This window comes from Lygodium microphyllum, chromosome 3 (assembly GCF_053477565.2).
Source record: "Lygodium microphyllum isolate KBCC chromosome 3, Lygodium_microphyllum_v1.1.10, whole genome shotgun sequence".
Classification (NCBI taxonomy): Eukaryota; Viridiplantae; Streptophyta; class Polypodiopsida; order Schizaeales; family Lygodiaceae; genus Lygodium; species Lygodium microphyllum.
This window is the reverse complement of record NC_141137.1, coordinates 165,822,271-165,843,637: the sequence shown is the minus strand read 5'-3', so window position 1 is coordinate 165,843,637 and position 21,367 is coordinate 165,822,271.

Below are 21,367 nucleotides of genomic sequence, written 5' to 3'. Positions count from 1 at the left end.
TTGAGGAGAAAGAGAGAAGGGGGAGAGAGAGAGAGAGAGAGAGAGAAGAAAAGTGCAAAGAAAAGATAAGGAGAGAGAGAGAGAGAGAGAAGAAAAAAATTTCTTACTATTGTATTATTTTCGTTATAAGCATGAACCTCCAGAGGGCTTCCCAAACCTACCCCCTTTTCCAAACCTCTCTTTTTCAATCAAAACCCCCTCCCCTCCCCTCTTTCTCACATATAATGTTATAAGATCTGAGATATACGCTCGAGCTTCTTATATACTTAAAAGATATATGGTGAATATTATGCTGGCGCAGAGAGAGAACATATGAGAGAAAAGGAAGATCTAGAGAGAAAAAGAGAGAGATAGAGATAATGACAACACACTAGGGATTGGAAGATTGTCCAGTTCCTCCTCCCCCCTCCCCTTGTGGAGTTATATTATTGACAAGAAGTAAGCTTCTCCATTACACATAAACTTGTTTTTAACTTGTAGATCTTGGGAATAAGATCACAGTTCCTTGCATAGTATACAGCTGGCTAACACTTGCACAACTTGGAAGTTAGCGCCTTTTGATCCTTATTGAGTCTCTCCTTCTCTCCGAGATCTCCTCTCGGAGCTTGATTTTAGCAGAGCTTCTGTAGCACTTACACCGTCTCTCCTATACAATATATGTAGGGATCTCCTCTTGGAACTTGATTTCAACAGAGCTTCCGCAGCACGTGCACCTTCTCTCCTCCTCTTGGATGCATACAAAATTATGCTTACTTAATCTCTTCCACACGCAAGGAGAGCCTCCCTTTTATAGGCTCCAAGAGCTTCTCTTCTTGGAAAGAGACTTGAGTGCCAAGATTGGAAAGGTTGATCTTCATGCAAGATGTGGCTGTTCCAGGACCTACTCTGCATCACCAATTTTGGAATACCTCTATGTGCGTTGCTTAGATGGAAAAACATCCAACACAGAAGTTGTAGATCTCACCGTTTCTGATAACCTAATTGGCCGTTTTTAGAGATTAGCTTTCTATCGCGAGATATTTTAAAAATGGATTCACTATGTCTGTTTTAAGAAAATCAGCTTTTTAAACTCTATTATTAACTTATGGTCCATGCAACCACCTTGAGCCATAGATAAGGAGAGTTCATTAGATTGCCTTGGGCCTCAACCTTAAGATTGACTTCCACACAAAAGCTTGTGTCATCTTAGACCTTAGAAAGAGAAAATCACTTCTTTCCTCACTTCTAGAGAATCACATCTCTCGTCTTTCTTAGTGAGAGAATTACCTCTCTTATCTTAATTCATTAAGAGAGAAAATACCTTAAACCTTAACTCATAAGGGAGAGGATGACCCCAAATGAATGCAATGCTCATTACACACAAGTAAACGTTCCCAAGTGTCCCCGAATGCACACATAAATACATATACACAATGCTAATGCACTTCTTCTTCTTAGAACTCAATCCATCTTCATTAATGTGTAACTCCTTGGTTCTTGTGTACACTCTTACACTTGGCAGACACTTCCTTCCCCCTTCATAACTTGTATTGCATGTACCATATATTCTCGTCATAGTGCTCTAATCACCACATTAAGTGATGCACTAGGAATACTGGTCTCTAAGTGGTCTCATGGCCATGCTAGATTATCATCAACACTTAAAGAAAAGCGAGTCATTAATTTATTGACATAAATTTACTAAATAGAGAATGCGTAATAGGCAATCAATTTAGTGACATCCCTTTGGCTTCTAAACAGTTGACCTCAATTGTAGAGGGGATGAATAGTCCTTAAGAATATATGGAAAGTCTTGTAGTTCTCTCGTAGTCATAAACTGAGCGTCCAATGGGGGATAATTCTTAAACTTAATGAGATACTTCCGTAATACCTTACCTAACGTTAGAGTATTGTCCTGATGGTGTAAAATTCTTTCAGGCACAATGAACTATTTTGTTTCTTCTATGTTAGGTAAATCTTCCTTGATTGGTTCCATTGGAGGTTCTCCAATATAGGGATGTAGCAAACTTATACGGAAAGCATTATGAATGTTCCAATGACTTGGTAGATCCAAACAAAAAGTCACATCGTTTATCTTATATGTGATCTTGAAAGGGCCATAATAGGGATTAGAAAGCTTAACCACTTTACCCTTTTAACCTTTTTGCTTCTTCAAGCGAGCCTTCTCAAACTTAAGAAGAACATACTATCCCAACTTGGGATCTATGCTTATCAGCTTCACATTTATGCTTCTCTTGTGTCCTTTGGATAGCAGATTTTACTTGAGTGAAAGCTGTATCAATGTCTCTAACAAACTCATCTACTGCAAAGATATTATCCTTCGTAAGAAGAATGGGTGGTAAATGAGGCTTACCATAGATGATCTGAAAGGGTGCCTTACCAGTACTAGAGTGCACCGTGTTATTGTATACAAACTCTACTAAAGGCAAATACTTTTCCCATTCTCTTTGATTATCAAAGACATAGGATGTCAAAAGGTCCAGAATAGTAGGATTAGCACTTTCACTCTGCCCATCCGTTTGAGGATGATAAGAGAATGAAAACTTTAACCGAGTCCCGAGATTCTTGAAGAGAGCTTGCCAAAAGAGGCTGGTCATGCGGGGATCTCGATCACTTATAATGGACTCAGGCATGCCATGATGCTTGAAATATGAGCAATGAATAGCTTAGCCATATGATCGGCTTTGATTGTCTTTCACACAGGTATAAAGTGTGATTGCTTTACTGAATCTATCAATGATAGTCCAGATTGCATCATTGCTTGGTTGTGTGCGAGGAAGCTCCATGATAAAGTCCATGGCTATATTTTCCCAGGGCTCATTGGGAATAGGTAATGGCTTCAGTAGACCAGGTGGTTTACGCCTGTCATACTTTACTTTTTGGCATATCTTGCACTTGCGGACATATCTTTCAATGCTAGCTCTAAGAGTGGGCCAAAAGAAATATCTTTCCAATGCTTGAGTAGTGTGTAGAATACCCCTATGTTGAGCATATGGAGATGCATGTGCTTCATCCATTACCTTCTGTTGCAATGGTAATGCTACACAAATTGCTTAATGATGATACAAATAACCATCTCGAATCGAGTAAGGTGTAGTCGACTGACCTAAATTAAGCTGAGATCCCATATGGTTGAGAAGTCGGAATCAGTTGTATACATTTTGGGTAAATCCACAAACTCGTTATGGTAAATAGTTGTGATTGCATTCACTTGAGGTTGCTGTAATAGAGTATCTGCTACCACATTCTTAGTTCTAGATGTGTGAAGGATTTGAAAGTGAAACATAGATAAGAAATTTTTCCAATGCATCTATTTTTCTGAGATCTTCTTCTGAGTGAGGAAGTATCTTAGACTTTGGTCATCTATTTTAATAACAAAATCTACACCAAGTGAGTAGTGTTTCCATACTTGAAGAGCGTGTACCACCGCCATAAGCTCTTTCTCATATACTAGAGCATGTAGCTCATGATCCTTGAGGCATCGGCTCTCAAATGCTACTACATGATGCTCTTGGTTAAGCACAGCTCCAATGCAATCCCCAAAAGCATCGCAGTGAACTTCAAAAGGTTTTTGAAGATCCAGAACCATGAGAACTGGTTTTTGAGTCACAAGAAACTTAATTCTTTCAAAGGCTTGTAGTTGCCTTGATCCCTAGCGAAAAGGCATTCACTTCTTAGTAAGGTCATGTAGAGGAGATGCAACATATGCAAAACCTCTTATGAACCTCACGTAGTATGAACAGAGGCCCAAGAAACTTCTAACTTTATGTACAGAAGTAGGTGTAGAATGGCTCGAATCTTCTAAGGATCCATTTTCACCAGATTGTGAGAAACAATATGGCCCAAGTAATGAATTTTTGAAAGGAAAATTCACTCTTCTTAGAATTGACATGTAGTCTATGCTTGCAAAGCTCTTGAAAAACAATAGATAGATGTTTTCTATGCTCTTCTTCAAACCGTGAAAATATTAGAATGTCATCAAAGAAGACACCTGTGAACTTTGAGTGAGGTCTAAAAATTCTCTCTATCATTCGATTGAATGTGGCAGGTGCATTAGTCAAACCAAATGGCATGACTAAGAACTCGTATAGTCCAAACATTGTACGAAAAGCTGTCTTATGAACATCTTTAGGTGCTATCCGTATCTGGTGATAGCCGCTCTTGAGATTAATACAATTAAAGATACTAGCCCCTTGCAACTTATTCAAGATATCATCTATCCTTGGGATATGAAAACGATTCTTGATCATGATCTTGTTCAAAGATATGTAGTCTATGCACATACAGAAAGAATTGTCTTTCTTTTGAACAAGTAAGACTGGAGAGCAGTACGGAGAATAGCGGTTAGGTGGTGAACTGCCTAGAATAAGATCAATTGTGTGATCTTCTGGGCACTTAGGAGGTAACTCTCCTGGGAGTGAATCACCAAAACAATCTTCATATTGTTTAACAAAATCATGTTTGGCTTGATCAATTAAAGAGAGGGGTTCTTTTAAAGTCTGAGACTTAGAAGCATTAGTTAGTATTGTGTGTCTAGGCATCAAGTGCCCTTGAATCATTAGCTTCTTTTGACTCTCTCACAAAAATCATGTACGTAGAAATAGGTTTCTTCATTTCTTTAGAAATGCTAATATGACTAACCATTGGCATAGGCCAATCTCCAGCATCAGTAATGCATACTATGTTCCAACCCTTGAATTGAAATGCAAGAGTCTTCTTAACAAAATTGGGAAGAGGTCTAATCTTGTAATGCCAAGGCATACCTGAGATAACATCACAGTTACCAATGGGTGCAAGTAAAAAAGATTCTTGGTTGTAGTAATCCCCAATTCTAAGATTCAACTTCCCCTAGATAGGAGTATAATTGGTTGTAAGTCCTTTAAATGCAGAACTTGATCCAATTGGTGTTCCTAATCGATCCGGTGGAATTTGTAGCCTTTCAGCAGTATATACTGACACAAAATTATCTATGGACCCTAGATTAAAGAGTATCAAAACTCTTGATTGTTGAGTGTCCCCCAACCCTTTAAGAGTTATCTTTTCTTCTCATTTGAATGAGTATTAGCTTGCACATTCGGAATAGAATTTGAGGATGGCGGAGGAGGATCTTTAATCAGATTTGCTTCCTTCCTTTTGTGAGGACAATCAGGCTTCATATGCCCTAACTCACCACAAATAAAGCGCCTTCCTTCCTCTTTGTACTTTTGTATCTCAAAGGGTGAGAGATACTTGCGCTTCTTCTTATTACCCTCTGGCTTTGAATAGTGGTCATGGGTATAGGTAGGTCTTCTTCGATTAGTCCTGTCTCTTGGTTGATCATAGAGTTGCTCTTGTCTAGCTCTATAAGAACTCATCTCCAACTTTTGAGATATACCAGGTGTATGCAAACTTTCAACTATGATGGCAGACTCCATCATGTGAGATAAGGTTTCATGTGGATACACTTTCGTAGTTCTATGTAAATGAGGGAGTAGGCCAGCTTTAAACTTACTTTTCTTCTCTTTATCGCTAATCTCCATGAAAGGAGCAACCTTGAGAAGAGTAACTAAAACTTGTCCACATAACTGGTGACCTTCTCATGCTCTTTCTGGCCTAGCCAATCCCACTCCTTCTTGACATCATTCTCAAAATCGGGAGGCAAGAATTGAGCATAAAACTTCTTCTTGGAAGTTGTAGGTTTCATTCCCTAAAAAATAAGAGTCAACCACCAATTGCTAGCGGCATCTTTCAAGTGGATGCCTACATGCTTGAGCTTGAACTTTTATGAGAAATTACCATTAAAAAAAGCAACTTAAAATTGCTTGACAAAGGCTAATATCTCTCTTCTATACAATATGTGAAGGGATCTCCTCTTGGAGCTTGATTTTAGCAAAGCTTCTGCAGTACTTACACCTTCTCATATTGTGTAGGGATCTCCTCTTGGAGCTTGATTTTAGTAGAGCTTTCGCAAGCAGCACTTACACCTTCTCTCCTACACAATATATGTAGGGATCTCCTCTTGAAACTTGATTTCAGTAGAGCTTCTGCAGCACCTGCACCTTCTCTCCTCCTCTTGGATGCATGCAAAGTGATTTTTCCTTCACCTCTTCCACACCCAAGGAGAGCCTCCCTTTTATAGGCTCCAACAGCTTCTATTCTTGGAGAGAGACTTGAGTGCCAAGATTGGAAAGGTTGATCTTTATGCAAGACGTGGCTGTTCCAAGACCTACTCTGCATCATCAATTTTGGAATATCTCTATGTGCCTTGCTCGAATGGAAAAACATCCAACACAAAAGTTATAGATCTCACCGTTTCTGATAACCTAGCGGGCTGTTTTTAGAGATCAGCTTTCTATCACGAGATATTTTTAAAATGGATTCACCATGTCTATTTTAAGAAAAGTAGCCTTTTAAACTCTATTCTTAACTTATGGTCCATGCAACCACCTTGAGCCATAGATAATGAGAGTTCATTAGATTGCCTTGGGCCTCAACCTTAATATTGACTTCCACACAAAAGCTTGTGTCATCTTAGACCTTAGAAAGAGAAAATCACCTGTCCTCACTTCCAGAGGATTATGTCTCTCGTCTTTCTTAGTCAGAGAATTACCTCTCTCGTCTTAATTCATTAAGAGAGAAAATACCTTAAACCTTAACTCGTAAGGGAGAGGATGACCCCAAACGAATGCAATGCTCATTACACACAAGTAAACGTTCCCAAGTGTCCCCGAATGCACACATAAATATATATACACAATGTTAATGCACTTCTTCTTCTTAGAACTCAATCCATCTTCATTAATGTGTAACTCCTTGGTTCTTGTGTACACTCTTACACTTGGCAGATACTTCCTTTCCCCTTCATAACTTGTATTGCATGTATGAGATATCCCCATCATAGTGCTCTGATCACCCCATTAAGTGATGCATTAGGAATACTGGTCTCTAAGTGGTCTCATGGCCATGCGAGATTATCATCAACACTTAAAGAAAAGTGAGTCATTAATTTATTGACATAAATTTACTAAATAGAGAATGTGTAATAAGCAATCAATTCAGTGACATAATCTCTCATTTTCTCTTCCCCCTCCCTTTTTTCATTAAAGCCTCCCCCCTCCCCTCCCTACCTCTATTTTTAAAATTAAAACTCCCTCCCCTCGCTCACACTTATAATCTCTCTATTTCTTTTCCCCCTCCCCCCTTTCTCTCTCATGTGTAGGGCCTAGGTTCTCTCTCTCTCTCTCTCATTAAACTTTTTTAATTAAACATTTTACAAGTTTTTTTAATTTAAATTTTTTCAAACATAAATTATCACATACTTTGAGAGTGAGAGAGAGAGAGAGAAGAAGAAGAAGAAGAAGGATAAAAGGAAGAAGACAGAGAGAGGAGGGGGAAAAGAGGAAAGAGAATAGTCTTTTTAAATTAAACATTTTTCCTCTCCCCCTCCCCCCTCTCTCGCTCATGTGTAGGGCCTAGGTTCTCTCTCTCATAGTTAGATTAAACGTTTTAATTTAAACTTTCTTTTTAACTGAGATATATATATATATATATAAGAAGATGAAAGAGGAAAAGATGAAGAGAGATGGGGAAAAGGAGAAAAGAGAAAAGTCTTTTTCAAATTTAAATATTTTTAGAGAGAGAGAGAGAATATAAAATTTAAAAGAGAGAGAGGGAGAGAAGAAAAAAATGAAAATTAGGAGAAAGGGAAAGAGAAGAAAAAGTGGTAGAGAGAGAGAGAGGAGAAAAAGAGAGAGAATATGAATATAAAGAGGGAATTATATATAGGGAAAATATAAGATTTAATACTTTAAGAGAGATTGAGGGGGAGGGGAAGAAAGTGAAAGAAGAAGAAGAATAAGAGAGAGAGAGAGAGAGAGAGAGAGAGAGAGAGAGAGAGAGAGAGAGAGAGAGAGAGAGAGAGAGAGAGAGAGAGAGAGAGAGAAGAAAAAAAATTCTTACTATTGTATTATTTTCGTTATAGGAGAAAACATCCAGAGGGCTTCCCGATCCTACCCCCTTTTCCAAACCTCCATTTTTCAATCAAAACCCCCTTCCCTCCCCTCTTTCTCACGTGTAATTTCTCATTTTCTCTTTCCCCTCCCTTTTTTCATTAAAGCCTCCATCCCCCGTCCCCCACCTCCATTTTTTAAATTAAAAGCCCCTCCCCTCTCTCACACTTATAATCTCACTCTTTCTTTTCCCCCTCCCCTTTTTAATTAAATTCCTCCCCCCTCCCTCCTCTCTCTCTCTCTCTCTCATGTGTAGGGCCTAGGTTTTTTCTCTCGCACACTGTTAAATAATTTTTTTTTAAATGAACTATTTTTAAAGTTTTTCGAACATAAATTTTCACACTCTTTGAGAGAGAGAGAGAGAGAGAGAGAGAGAGAGAGAGAGAGAGAGAGAGAGAGAGAGAGAGAGAGAGAAGAAGAAGAAGAAGAAGAAGAAGAAGAAGGATAAAAGGAAGAAGACAAAGAGAGGAGGGGGAGAAAAGGAAATATAATAGTCTTTTTTAAATTAAATAATTTTCTTCTCCCTCTCCCCTATCTCTCTCATGTGTAGAGCCTAGGTTCTCTCTCTCTCATAGTTAGATTAAACGTTTTAATTTATTTTTTAAATTAAAATAATGATACACACACACACACACACACAAAAAGAGCAAAAAAGAAAGAAGAGAGGGAGGGAGGGAGACATAGGGGGAACAAAGAGAAAGAATTATAGAGATAGGAAATATAAAATTTAAGAGAGAAAGAGAAAGATTAAAAAAAAAAGAAAAGAGAGGAGAGAGGGGGAGAGAGACATAGAGAAAAAAAGGAGAGAGAAAATAAGAAGAAGAAGAAAGAGAAATTGAACACGAAAAGAGAATTATAGAGAGAGGAAATATAAAATTAAAACAAAGAGAAAAGAGAAAAATTTAAATAGAGAAGAAGAAAAAAAGAAGAGAGAGAGAGAGAGAGAGAGAGAGAGAGAGAGAGAGAGAAGAAGAATAAGCATATATACATAAAGCAAAAAAGAAAGAAGAGAAGGAGGGAGAGAGAGAGAGGGGGAACAGAGAGAAAGAATTATAGAGAGAGGAAATATAAAATTTAAGAGAGAGAGAGAGAGAGGAAAAGAGAGGAGAGAGGGGGAGAGAGACAGAGAAGAAAATGAGAGAGAGAAAATAAGAAGAAGAATAGAGAAAATTTGAACACAAGGAGAGAATTATAGAGAGAAAAGATAAAATTTAAAAGAAAGAGAAAATAAAAAAATTTAAAGAGAAAAGAAAAAAAGGAAAAAAGAGGAGAGAGAAGAAAAAGAGAGGAGAGGGGGAGAAAGAAAGAGAGATAAGAAGAAAGAGGAAAAGAGATGGAAAAAAAGAGAAAAGAGAAAAGTATTTTTTAAATTTAAATATTTTTTGTGTGAGAGAGAGAGAGAGAGAGAGAGAGAGAGAGAGAGAGAGAGAGAGAGAGAGAGAGAAAAGATAAAATTTAAAAGAGAGAGAGGGAGAGAAGGAAAAAAGGAAAAATAGGAGAAAGGGGAGGAGAAGAAAAAGGAGCAAAGAGAGAGAGAGAGAGAGAGAGAGAGAGAGAGAGAGAGAGAGAGAGAGAGAGAGAGAGAGAGAGTATAAACATAAAGAGAGAATTATATATAAGAAAAATATAAAATTTACATACTTTAAGAGAGACTAGGGGGGAAGAAAGTGAAAGAAGAAGAAGAAGAAGAAAAAGGAGAGAGAGAGAGAGAGAGAGAGAGAGAGAGAACATGTAGAGAGAATTATAGAGATATGAAAGATAAAATTTAAAAAGAGAGAGAGAATAAAAAATAGAGGAGAGAGAGAGAGAAGAAGAAGAAGAAAAAAAGGAAAAAAAGAGAAGAGGGAGAGAGAAGGAAAAGAGAGGAGAGAGGGGGGATAATAAAAGAGGAGAGAGAGAGAGAAGAAGAAAAAAAGGAAAAAAGAGGAGAGGGAGAGAGAAGGAAAAGAGAGGAGAGAGGGGGGAGAATAAAAGGGGAGAGAGAGAGAGAGAGAGAAGAAAAGTTGTTAACCCCAAATCGAGATGACCTAGGTCGAGAGGGCTGAAAGAAGAAGAAAAAAAGCAGATAAACATGGAAAAATAGCAAAGACACGCAGGCGACCTCGAAAACCAAGCCAGGGCAAAAAAGCGTAATTTTAAATAAAAGGCGCCTCAAAAAACTTGGAAAACTCTTGTAAAAGAGCGCCAGGCTCCCTCCTGTGCCATTTGTAAAACACTAGACGGGTGTAGGCTAGAGGCATAAGACTAGAAGAGGGAAATGGAAAAAAGACCTTGCCACAAGGGCCGGTCATGTAAAAAAGGGGATGGGTGCCCATGGGATTTTAGGGTTTGTATACATAAAGTTCATAAAGTGAATGAGAGCTCATTCTTTTGGTGTGTGGCAACAAGAGTCTTCTTCTTCTTCTCTCCTTCTCATCTTCTTGCTTGTGTGTGCTCTTGAGAGAGGGAGTGTGAGAGTGTGAGGGAGCAAGTGTGTGAGAGTGAGGGATCAAGAGGGTGAAGCTCTTCACCATCTCCTCTTCTCTTCTTCCCTTCTCTCCTCTCTTCTTGCGTGCGTGGCTATGGAGGATGGAGCTTGGGGGCAGAGGAGGCTTGAGGATGCTTGAGCTTGCATCTAGGATCGTGGAGCTACCGATGTGTGAGGGAAAGGAGGCAACTCATATCGGCACCAAGGTAAGCTGACTACACTCATAGGATCGATGGTGCATCGGCTAGGTGAGAGATAGCCATTAGAGTTTACTTGGAATGCTTGAAACAATAAGCGGTCCATGGGTCTTGGTGGTAGAGCGGAAGCTCTCACATTTTGGTTCTGTTGCCGAGACCAATGGATTCAAGCTTGAGCACTTGCATGCCTCATATCGAGCATCGAAGTAAGGGATTCATCCCCGAAACGGAGCTTGAGATAGGTAGGAAGTTGGGTGTTTTGATCTTCGAAACAAGTAAGTATTTTGAGGTATTTTGTTTGTATGAGGATTGGAAAACATCGAGAAATCATTTCGGTTTTATGCTTTCGATTCTTGTTGCATTTAGCATAGGTTAGAATTAGGAAATCGAACCGGAAAAGGATAGGGTTTACCGTTGCAAAACATGGCAAAAATCGTGCAAAAAATGGCAAAAAGCTTGCTTGTGATGCCTAAGATCGGCAAGTGAGTGATTGGGGGCACCAACACCATACCCGGGAAGGGGTATAAGAGCCAAGAGGCCAAGGGAGAGCTCATTTGTGACAATTTCAAAGAGAGAGAGAGAGAGAGAGAGAGAGAGAGAGAGAGAGAGAGAGAGAGAGAGAGAGAGCCATCCCACGATTCGATTCGATCGCACCATCGACGAGCCTACTGCTCTATTCAGGTATATGAATCCCTTCCCCTATCCCCCTAGATAGGATTTGGAGGTTATTGCTTACTATGATTGCCTAAATTGCACGAATCGACCAAAATTGTTCCTTCGCGATCGTCGCGTTGCTGCACTCGGCCCGTTCGAGTGGCCTTTTCTAGGCCGAGTCCCAGAATCGGCTCTCGATCCCTTACCATTTGGCCCACTCGGCCCGAAACCCTAATCGGCCCTCGACCGTCCGAGTCCATTATTCAGCCCGTCCGAGCCGATAATTCGGTCCTCGGCCCATCCGAGTTCAACATTCGGCCCTCGGCCACGTGTCACATTCAGCCCTCGGCCCAAGTGCCTCGGCCCGCCGTCTGAGTAACCTCGTCCGAGTCTACTCTATCCGAGTCACCCACTCGGCCCATTCGAGTCTGCTCTGTCCGAGTCAGGAATTCTGCCCTCAGCCCTGTGCCTCGGCCCGTCCGAGTGACCCACTCGGACCCTGCAATTCAGACCAGTTGGGCCGAGTGTAGATTTTTATCAAACTTTTAGAAATTTGACCTGACCTGGCTAGAACTCAGCAGTGCAAACTGTCGAAAGCCCTTAGGACGCTCAGAACTTGATTCTGGCATACGGAATAGATAAAATCGTAGGGCGCAGCCGCTTAGCAACTAGAAGTAGGCAGTTGCGAGACCCAGAGACTTAGACGCAAACCGCTGAGTTGTAAAGCCTGATTGGACCAAAAAACGAACAAAGCAACATATTAGAGAAACCCTAAACCTTGCCAAGACGGCCAGAAAATTGACCAACAAGCCTAAAAATTGGTTGTTGCACTCACCCTGAATTTCTACACTTGAAGTACGCCTAAGGAAACTGAAAGCTTGATTGAGCACAAGTGCACAGGAAAAGACACACACATTGAGTGGCCATAAAATTGAGGATTGTATTCAACAACTAAAGGAACTCACCCAGATAAACCACTCAAGGAACCCACCAGTAGGAGAGGACCCAAGACATAGACAAACCATCAACGCGCAAAGTAGAACCAAGCAAGGGGCACCGAAGAAGTGGATTTGACAAGTCTACTGAACCTGATCGATAGCTTGGTGGAGCATGAGAACTCGACAATGGCAGAAGAAAGTTCAGACCGTAGATCTAACGAGGAATTTGACTTAGGAGTCTTTCCAGATGCTATTCAGCAGCACAGCTAGTCATCAGTTATGACACTCATGCCTGGTATGAGCACCGTGACAGGACAGTAGACGCTATCATCGTAGATCTAGAAGAGGAGAGAAAGCTAGCCCGCAAAGCATTGCAAAGCATGGCTGAATACAATAGGGATCAGCAAGCTAGGAGCCAAAGGTAAAGCATGGAGTTGCGAGAGGTGCAGCGGGTGCTGAACCTAGCTGGTAGAAATCGAATGGACCATGAGAGAGCACTAGAAGGAGACTTAATGCTGAGCGAGCTTCTCATGAAGTGGCTGCTCGATAACACGACTGCAGAGCAAAGTGCCACGGTGCTAGTGACATCGCTGCTCGCAGGATTAGGAGCAAACCAGGGCTCAAAGAGCTAGTCTAAAATCCCTATTGTTGCCAAGCAACTCGATAAGTACCAAACCCATGACGATCCATACAGCTTTGTTGAGCAGTTCGAGCAAGTCTGCAAAGCCAACGGCCTCAATGACCTAACTCAATGCTCTCAAGCGTTCGGGCTTTGCTTGGGTGACAAGGGTAGGATGTGGTATACGAGCCTAGATACCGCAGAGCGAGCCAACTTCGATGGCCTCAAGGATCTCTTCATTAAGAGATTTGCAGAGCCCGGATACTCCGATCATCTACTAGTACGCTTGATGAACGTCAAGCAGAAAGAGAAGGAGGACATTTGCAATTACGTGACCCACGTGAGGAGTCTCTTCAAGAGAATCCCTACTGAAGGGTGGTCGATTGAAAGAGCAGTATCAACTGTATTCATCAATGGGATTCGGAACGAGGAACTATATAAGGCTTTGGCAGGCAACTCGAGCTTGCAGCGAGACGCGCTATAGCTAGGGTCTTTGAGGAAGCCATCCGAGTTGCTCTGAGCAAACCAACTTGCAAAATTCAGAGAGAGCATCAGCCTCGAGTGAGCGACCAGTCCCATCATCCCAGGATAAGGGAAAAACCACCGAGACGAACCAAGTCTTGGCTGACGTTAAGATGGAATTAGCCAAGTTGCAAGACATGTTGAGACGACCAACGCGCCCACACGTCCAATGTGTGTACTGTGGCGGAAACCACTTGCCAGCCGAGTGTCAAGACCCTAGGTCAAGACCTTGCACTAACTGTGGTAGGTTCGGTCATGACGTCGTGCATTGTAGATTGCCAAGAAGACTTCCATACTCACAGCCATACGGCCAGCCTTACCTAGCGAACAAGCCAGAGCCATTTTTTGGAAGGGGAGCCCCATTGGCCCTCCCTGTGCCTAATGACATTAAGCTGGCTATTCCTAGGATGGAAATAAATCCTACAGGCATTCCTAGACCGCCTGGTCCTTATGTAACCCATTCATCAAGTGATACTCCTGTCCACTACGTGGAAGAACCAACTGAAGAAGAGACCTACGTATACCCTTACGTCTCGCATGACGATGAGGGCAACACAGTCCTTATGGATTATCGACCAGTGCTGATGATGGCGTTGGGAAGAGGGCAAGGAAGAGGCCTAGGAGGGCAGATGCAAGATCCAATCATTTGTTGGACTTGTGGTCACCCAGGATATGTCTCATCACGCTGCCTTGAAAGGGAGCAACAAAACAGAGACAAGGCTGACCAAAGATGTGCAGAGTGCGGAATCACTCATCTCTTCGTTGATTGGCCAAAGTAGAAGCCATCTTCTAGTTCAGCCAACATGCCATCTGTCCCATTGGGGCTATTTGGTGTTGAGAACCTCGATGGGGAGGCCGCGCCTATCCCATTGCGGGTCATGACCCGTTCCCAAACGAAGCACGCCGGCATCTTTCTGCCAAGACCTAGCAATCTCGATGCAGCCTCAATAGAAAAGAAGAGCCGTAGACGGAGGAGCAAGAGGTCGGACACTAAAATTGCACTAAAGACGGAGAGTGCTACAACTCTGCCTGCTGGAAACAAGGTCTTTGATGCAGAGGCAGAGACTTCAGCCCCTAAGACGGCCGCAAAGGGGAGTGCTAAGGTAGGGGAATACCCACATTTGAAGCGACAGTTAGAGGCCATGGAAAAGATGAAGGAATGGGTGAAGGAAGCTCAAGAGCATCTAAAAGATGCGGAGCCCATCATAGAGGATGAGATCGATTATCTCTCCAGCATAAGCATGCCGATCTCACCTGCTCAACCAAAGTCGGCAGAAGCAACTGCACAACAAGCAGTGCCGCTAAGGCCAAGCCTTGATGCTACAGGGCCACAGATCAGTCACGGCCATTGGCTAGAACAATCCAGGTTAGGACGAGCACCCAACGATCTCCTTGACCACGTTGGTGACTACCCCTGTAACACTTAGCCTGGGAGATTTGCTTAGGCAGCATCCCACCCTATGGCAAGATCTTAAGCAATGGGTTGAAGGGTCAAGAGAGTAGGTCACGGCAGACCCTCATGACCAGGATGCAGAGACACAAATACCGAGTTTGACGCTGCACTCTATGCCTAAATCCTTACATGCCAATGCCTTTTGGGAAGGTTCTGAGATGCATGCGGTCTTATCGGTTGTAGCCCTAGGTGACACAACGAGAAAGAGAATTGTAGACACGGGAGCTGGGGTTAGTGTGCTTAGCCACGCAGTGCTTCAGACTTGGGGAAACCCACCTGTTGAGACTACTAGGTTTAATGTCACACTAGCAAACGGTATGAGAGTCAAGCCATTCGGGGTGCTTAAGAATTGGCCAGTGAAGATCTCAAGTGTCTAGTTCTCCGTTGACTTTATAGTCATGAAGAGAGTGGACTACGACATCCTATTAGGCCGACCCTGGATGCGCAATGCTAGAGTCATCGAAGATTGGGGTAACGGCTTGATCTTCCTTGGAAATAGGACGGATGTCGTGAGAGTAGAGATGGACACCTGGAAGACCTCACTAGTCGACTTAGATGCCATCTCCGCTATGGGCCCTTGACCAAGACCAAGTATATCCCATGCCCAGAGGATGAGCGGGATTGGATGCATGTCCTCGCTACAATCGACCTACCATTCTCAGATCATGAGGCATATGAGCAAGCCATCAAAACAATCAACAAGGCTAACGACACACCCTCCGTACCAGTCTGCATGATGGTAGGAAGCCTTTGTGGGAAACCAAAGCCCATCAACTTCCAAGTCCCAACCAACAAAAGGGAACTCCAGGAGATACTGAAATACCTAACGGACAAGCTAGCTGGCAATCTAGTTGCAAATTTCAAACCACTCCAGGATCTCTTAGATGAATCCAAGTGGCAATGGACCAGAGTGCATGACTTAAACCTCATGTATAACTGGGCCCTAGTTCCTGACCAACGACAAGAGATATGCCAAACCCTAGGAGACGACGAGCAGTCTGATGAAGAGGATTCTAGCAATGAATACGAAGACTGCCAATCCTTCAGTGTGATGAAAGTGAGGGTGAGGTAGATACCGTGGAATACGACACTGAAGGACAAGAAATAGAACAAATATGAGCAGACTCCAAGCCACAGAAAAAGAGTATCTTTAGGATGGAGCAAGGAGTCATGCGCATGGAATGTGATCGTGCCTGGTTGGAACATGTAGGAGCCATAGACCTTGAGCAAGCAGGCCTAGCCCAGCCATGAACGACATCAGTACTTAGGACTGAATCACCATCTGAACTACGCCCACCAGGGGAGACCACCTCTTCTAGCGGAGACGGAGGGTTCGACTCTGAATCGGAGGTTAGTTCGGATAGTGATCCAGAAATCCCTAGGCCGACGCACCAAGGGGGACCTACCCGTCCACCTGAGGCACAGATGATTAAGGCAGGAAAAGGCAAAACAACCCAGGGATACATGAATGGAAGAACAACGAAAATTGTAGGACCTCCCTAAATGATTTACGAAATTCAAAAAAGGGGATAGGGTAGTAGTTCTGTTAGGTGCCAAATGTCAAGGGTAGACGAGTGAACCAATTGAGGGACCAGCCAAGGTCAAGGAGGTGGACCTAGCCCAGGAAGGGAAAACACCCCGACCAGTCTTCATTGTCGATGACTTGATTGATGAAGAAGAAACGAGTCTTGTCGCTCTCTTGCGAGAATACATAGACATGTTCGCCTAGTCCTTAGAAGAGCTTAAGGGGATAGATTCAAGTGTCGTGACTCACAACATACCCATGACGCCGGACGCAATGCCAGTCAAGCAGCGACCGTACCCTATGAATCCAAAACATGCTCATGCTATCAAAGAAGAGATTGATAAGTTGATGAGAGCGGGATTCATTTACGAATTTGAGCACACAGATTGGGTATCGCCCATAGTCATTGTGATGAAGAAGAATGGAAAAATCCGAGTATGCGTCAATTACAAGAAGGTGAATGCTGCTACCAAGAGGGACAACTATCCACTGCCGTACACTGAGCACATGCTTGAGAGAGTGGTAGGCAAGGAAGCCTATAGTTTTCTGGACGGCTTCTCAGGGTACAACCAGGTGCAAGTGCATCTTGGGGACATGCATAAGACTACCTTCACCACTGAGTGGGGCGTCTTTGCTTACATAGTCATGCCCTTCCGGTTGACTAATGCCCCTGCCACTTTCCAATGCCTCATGTTTAAGGACATGCTTCGCAAGGAGTTAGAAGTCTTTGTCGATGACCTCTATGTCCACTCGACCTAGATCGAACACCTAGACAAACTCCGAGCAGTCTTCGAGCGGTGTCTCTTATATCGTCTCTCCTTGAACCCCTTAAAGTGCCAGTTTTGGGTGAAGCATGGATGCATCCTAGGGCATGTGGTGTCGAAGAACGGCATTGCCACTGACTTCTCGAAGGTTAGGGTTATTGTTGACCTTTCACCCCCAAACAACTATAAGGGAGTTCAATGCTTCCTAGGCCATACTGGATACTATCGGCAGTTTGTACTAGATTATGCGTTGATTGCCAAACCCTTGTAAAAACTGCTTATTGTCTTCGAATGGACCAAAGCATGCCAACGGGCATATGAAGAGTTGAAGAAGGCTCTAACCACAACACCAATCCTATGAGCCCCAGATTGGACCATTACTTTTCACGTGCATATCGATGCTTCTAAGTTTGCTATGGGGACACTGTTGTGCCAACCTGGCGAACACAATTTAGACTATCCAGTGAGCTTTGCTAGCAAACAACTCACTAAGATGGAAATGAACTACTCGACGACGAAAAGAGAGGGATTAGCCATGGTATTCGCTATGAAGAAATTTCGGCATTATCTTTTGGCCACGCCCTTTACCTTCTTCGTGGACCATCAAGCCTTTCTCTATCTAGTAAACAAACCTTGCGCTACAGGATGCATAGCTCGATGGCTCCTTCTGCTTTTAGAGTTCGACTTCTCCGTGGTGGTACGGAAGGAAAAACAATATTACATGGCTGACCACATGTCACGCATTCCCATCGGAGAAGCCACTGGACAAGGTATTGTTGATGAATTACCAGATGCCCATCTGTTTAACCTTTCTAGTGAGAGAGATCTATTTAAGGCTGATCTAACGCCCTATTGGGCAGATGACATAGTCCAAGTGCTTGAGCACGAAACTACCTGATCAACTGATAGAAAAAGTTTGACTTAGGCGATTAATCCTTAAGATTCAGCCCTATCAGCTGATTGCAGGCCAACTCTATAGGTTGGGGCAAGATGGATTGTTGCGTAGATGTGTTTGTGAGCATGAGATGCACAATGTGCTCTCAGAGACACACAGCGGCATTGGTGGTGGACACTTTAGCAGGGATACGACAGCACGAAAGGTGCTGTAGTCTCAACTGTGGTGGCCCATGCTTTTTCGCGATGCAGCACGATTTGTCAAGCACTGTGACGAGTGCCAGCGGACCAAGGTTCCGATTGGCAAGGATCAAATGGAATTAACCCCAGTTATTGCTCGACAACCCTTCGAAAAATGGAGAATTGACTTTATTGGACCCATCAATCCTGCGGCATAGTATTCGTAGGCCAAGTACATCATTGTGGCCATGGACTACCTCATGAAATGGGCAGAAGCGAGAGCAACACGAAAAAATGACGCTAGAACGACTACTAAGTTCTTATGGGAGCAAGTGATTTCACGCTTCGGCTACCCCATCAAACTGGTCAGTGTGACCAAGGCACGCACTTCATCAATGAAGTGATCGTGCATCTCCTGTCCACCTTCCTCATCATCCATTGTAAATCCTCGCCATACTCCCCTAAGGAAAATGGCCAGGCTGAATCAACGAATAAGATTCTTGTCAATGTCCTGACTAAGGTTGTCTCTGCTTCACGTAGCGACTAGGACAACAAGCTGATGGCAGCTTTGTGGGCTTACCGCACCACACCTTATAAAACGGCTGTCAGTCAAGCCCCCTTTAGGCTGACATATGGAATAGAAGCGATTCTACCATTAGAATTCTTTGTTCCTAGCCAGAAAATAGCACTTCAAGAATGATGGGAAGGGAAGGAGGCATGGACACAATACCTGGTTGAACTCGAACACCTCTCGGAGACCCGTCTTCTAGCCACACATGCGCTGATCTGTGAGAAAGCCCGACGCAAGAGCTCGTTTGACCAGCACGTCAAGCAGCGCGAGTTCGAACAAGGTGACTTAGTGCTCCTCTATTCAGTTAAGGGGCATAAGCAAAAAATGAAATTTAGAGGTCTTGGACCCTTCAAAGTTTGTGCGATCGATCGAACATGCAATGTCGAACTTGAGACCCTAGACGGTGAAGGAATAGGCTTCTTCAATGGTAGTCGTGTCAAGAAGTACTACCCTCCTACTCATCCTTTGCATGAGCCACTGATGTTGGAACCACCTGTCAACGTATGAGTAGCCACAATCACTGAAATTGACGATGAGGACGAGGAAACCGTAGAGTCTGCATACCTCCATATCATGGTCACTACCAACCAAACATGCACTTTTAATGCCCTGATCAACGAGGGAGCAGACTGCAATGTCTTGACTCACGATCATTGGACCCAACTTGGAAAACCACGACTTCAACCCACCACTGCCAAATTAAGCCCATATGGGGCCCACTCATATGCACTTCTGGGCAAGTGCAGAGCCGCCATCTCTATCGAGTCTACGACTATACCACTGATTTTTTACGTGTTGCCAGACACAAAAGACGCAGGCACGGAGTCGCTGCTGGGGCGAACTTTCAAAAAGCAGGCTCACTGCAATGTTGATTATGAGTCTTAGCGCATCCACCTCGCAATAGGCAACGTTCGCATTGCTACAGCTTTCAGCAAGGGCTGCGCAACCTCATTCTGGGCCACAAAGCCACCGATAGAAACATATGTAGTCAAGTTTAAGGAGGGGGTAGTGCGTGGCCGCCACTCCCCAAATTTCATAAACCGCAACCCATAGCGGCCAAAGCTAAGGCCCAACAGCCTCATCTTCAATGGATGTCTAAACAGCTACAACAACAGCCTAGGAGTCGACGCTCCTACCCCCATAAGACCAGAAAATCTAAACCTAGGAGGCCCAGATGCAGTTACAGGAATGGACATGCAATCAATCAAAGATGGGTCCCCAAAGCCCTCTTGCACCCACAAGGCTACTATGAGGGCAATGCTTGGATATGGATACCTAAAGCCCACATGGCCAAAGGCACAACTCGTACGCTTGCCTCAAGCTTAATCATCCCAAAAACTGTAAAACCTCAAAATCACAAGCCGCAGAGCTTCCCTGACCCGCAACCATCAAGTTCATCCACGCGTGAACCCAAGAGAGTCGCTCAAACCTATTGACCCAAGCGACAGCCACCATCATAAGAATCATCACTTGCCAAAGTTGATTCGACTTTCCATATCCATCCTGAAAGCAGCAGGCCGTCACTCAAGGTTGCTGCTAGCCTAGCCATAGTCCCAGCGACCCAATCGCAAGCTCAATAACACTCATAACCACAACTTTTCGTTGCCAAAGGCTCAAGTCCTACCAAACCCCAACCACCTGCATGCCTTAGACCCTCTTATGAGAGGAAATCCTTTTTCACACTAGTAGTCGATTTAGCTGAAGAAACAGGGGATGACGTGGTGGATTGCATTAAGTGATTGGACACCACTTTTATGTCATTAGATCTGAGCTACGATTGATTGGACTTAGGCCTATTGGACGAATCCTTCGCAACCGAAGTTCAAATGATGCTTTGTTCTTGGGAAACGTTTGAATTTGCATTCGCAAAAGCCGCTACCTCCGCTGCTGAATTGCTCAGCAGTGAGATCTCCAAAGAGCAAGCAATTAAACAACGCCTCATCACGTCATATGATCAGCGAACCACTTCTGCCATCACTGACCAAGAAGTTGCAGAGCTGTCAAGACTTGCTGAGATGGAATCCCAGTTCTTAAAGCATTGGTACACTCTTAGGTTGCAATGGGAAGTTGAAGGATGCCCAATAATGACCAACGTTGAGCAGCACCATGCTATCAAAATAGCAGAGTACGACCCCACTTACGTTGCGCCAACCTCGTATAGAGTGTTAACCACTCTTCATGGTTGACCCATGGAAGAGCACATCAAAGGACACCCTTACCTCGATCGCTTGTTGTTAACTGAGGAAGAGTTACACATTGCTAGCCGTGTCAACTCTGGTGACTTCCTAACATATGTTCTCACATATATCACGTACGTGGGGATTCGGCCCTTTGATCTAGACCGCGTAGCTCATTTGGAATACAATCCCAATTTTTATACTTGGCTCCTTCACAAGTAACCCCTACACCTCCATGCCTAAAGCCCTTAACCTTCTGACCCTAAATCCTAGGAAGGATTCTTCTCAAGCTGGAAGGGGAGGGGGTAAGGTGAATCAAATCAAAATTAGTGAATCAAATCAAAGTCAGTGAAACACATAGACATAGATTATGAAAAGCGGATGGGGTAGGAAAAGGGCATGAAAATTTTGAAGTAAA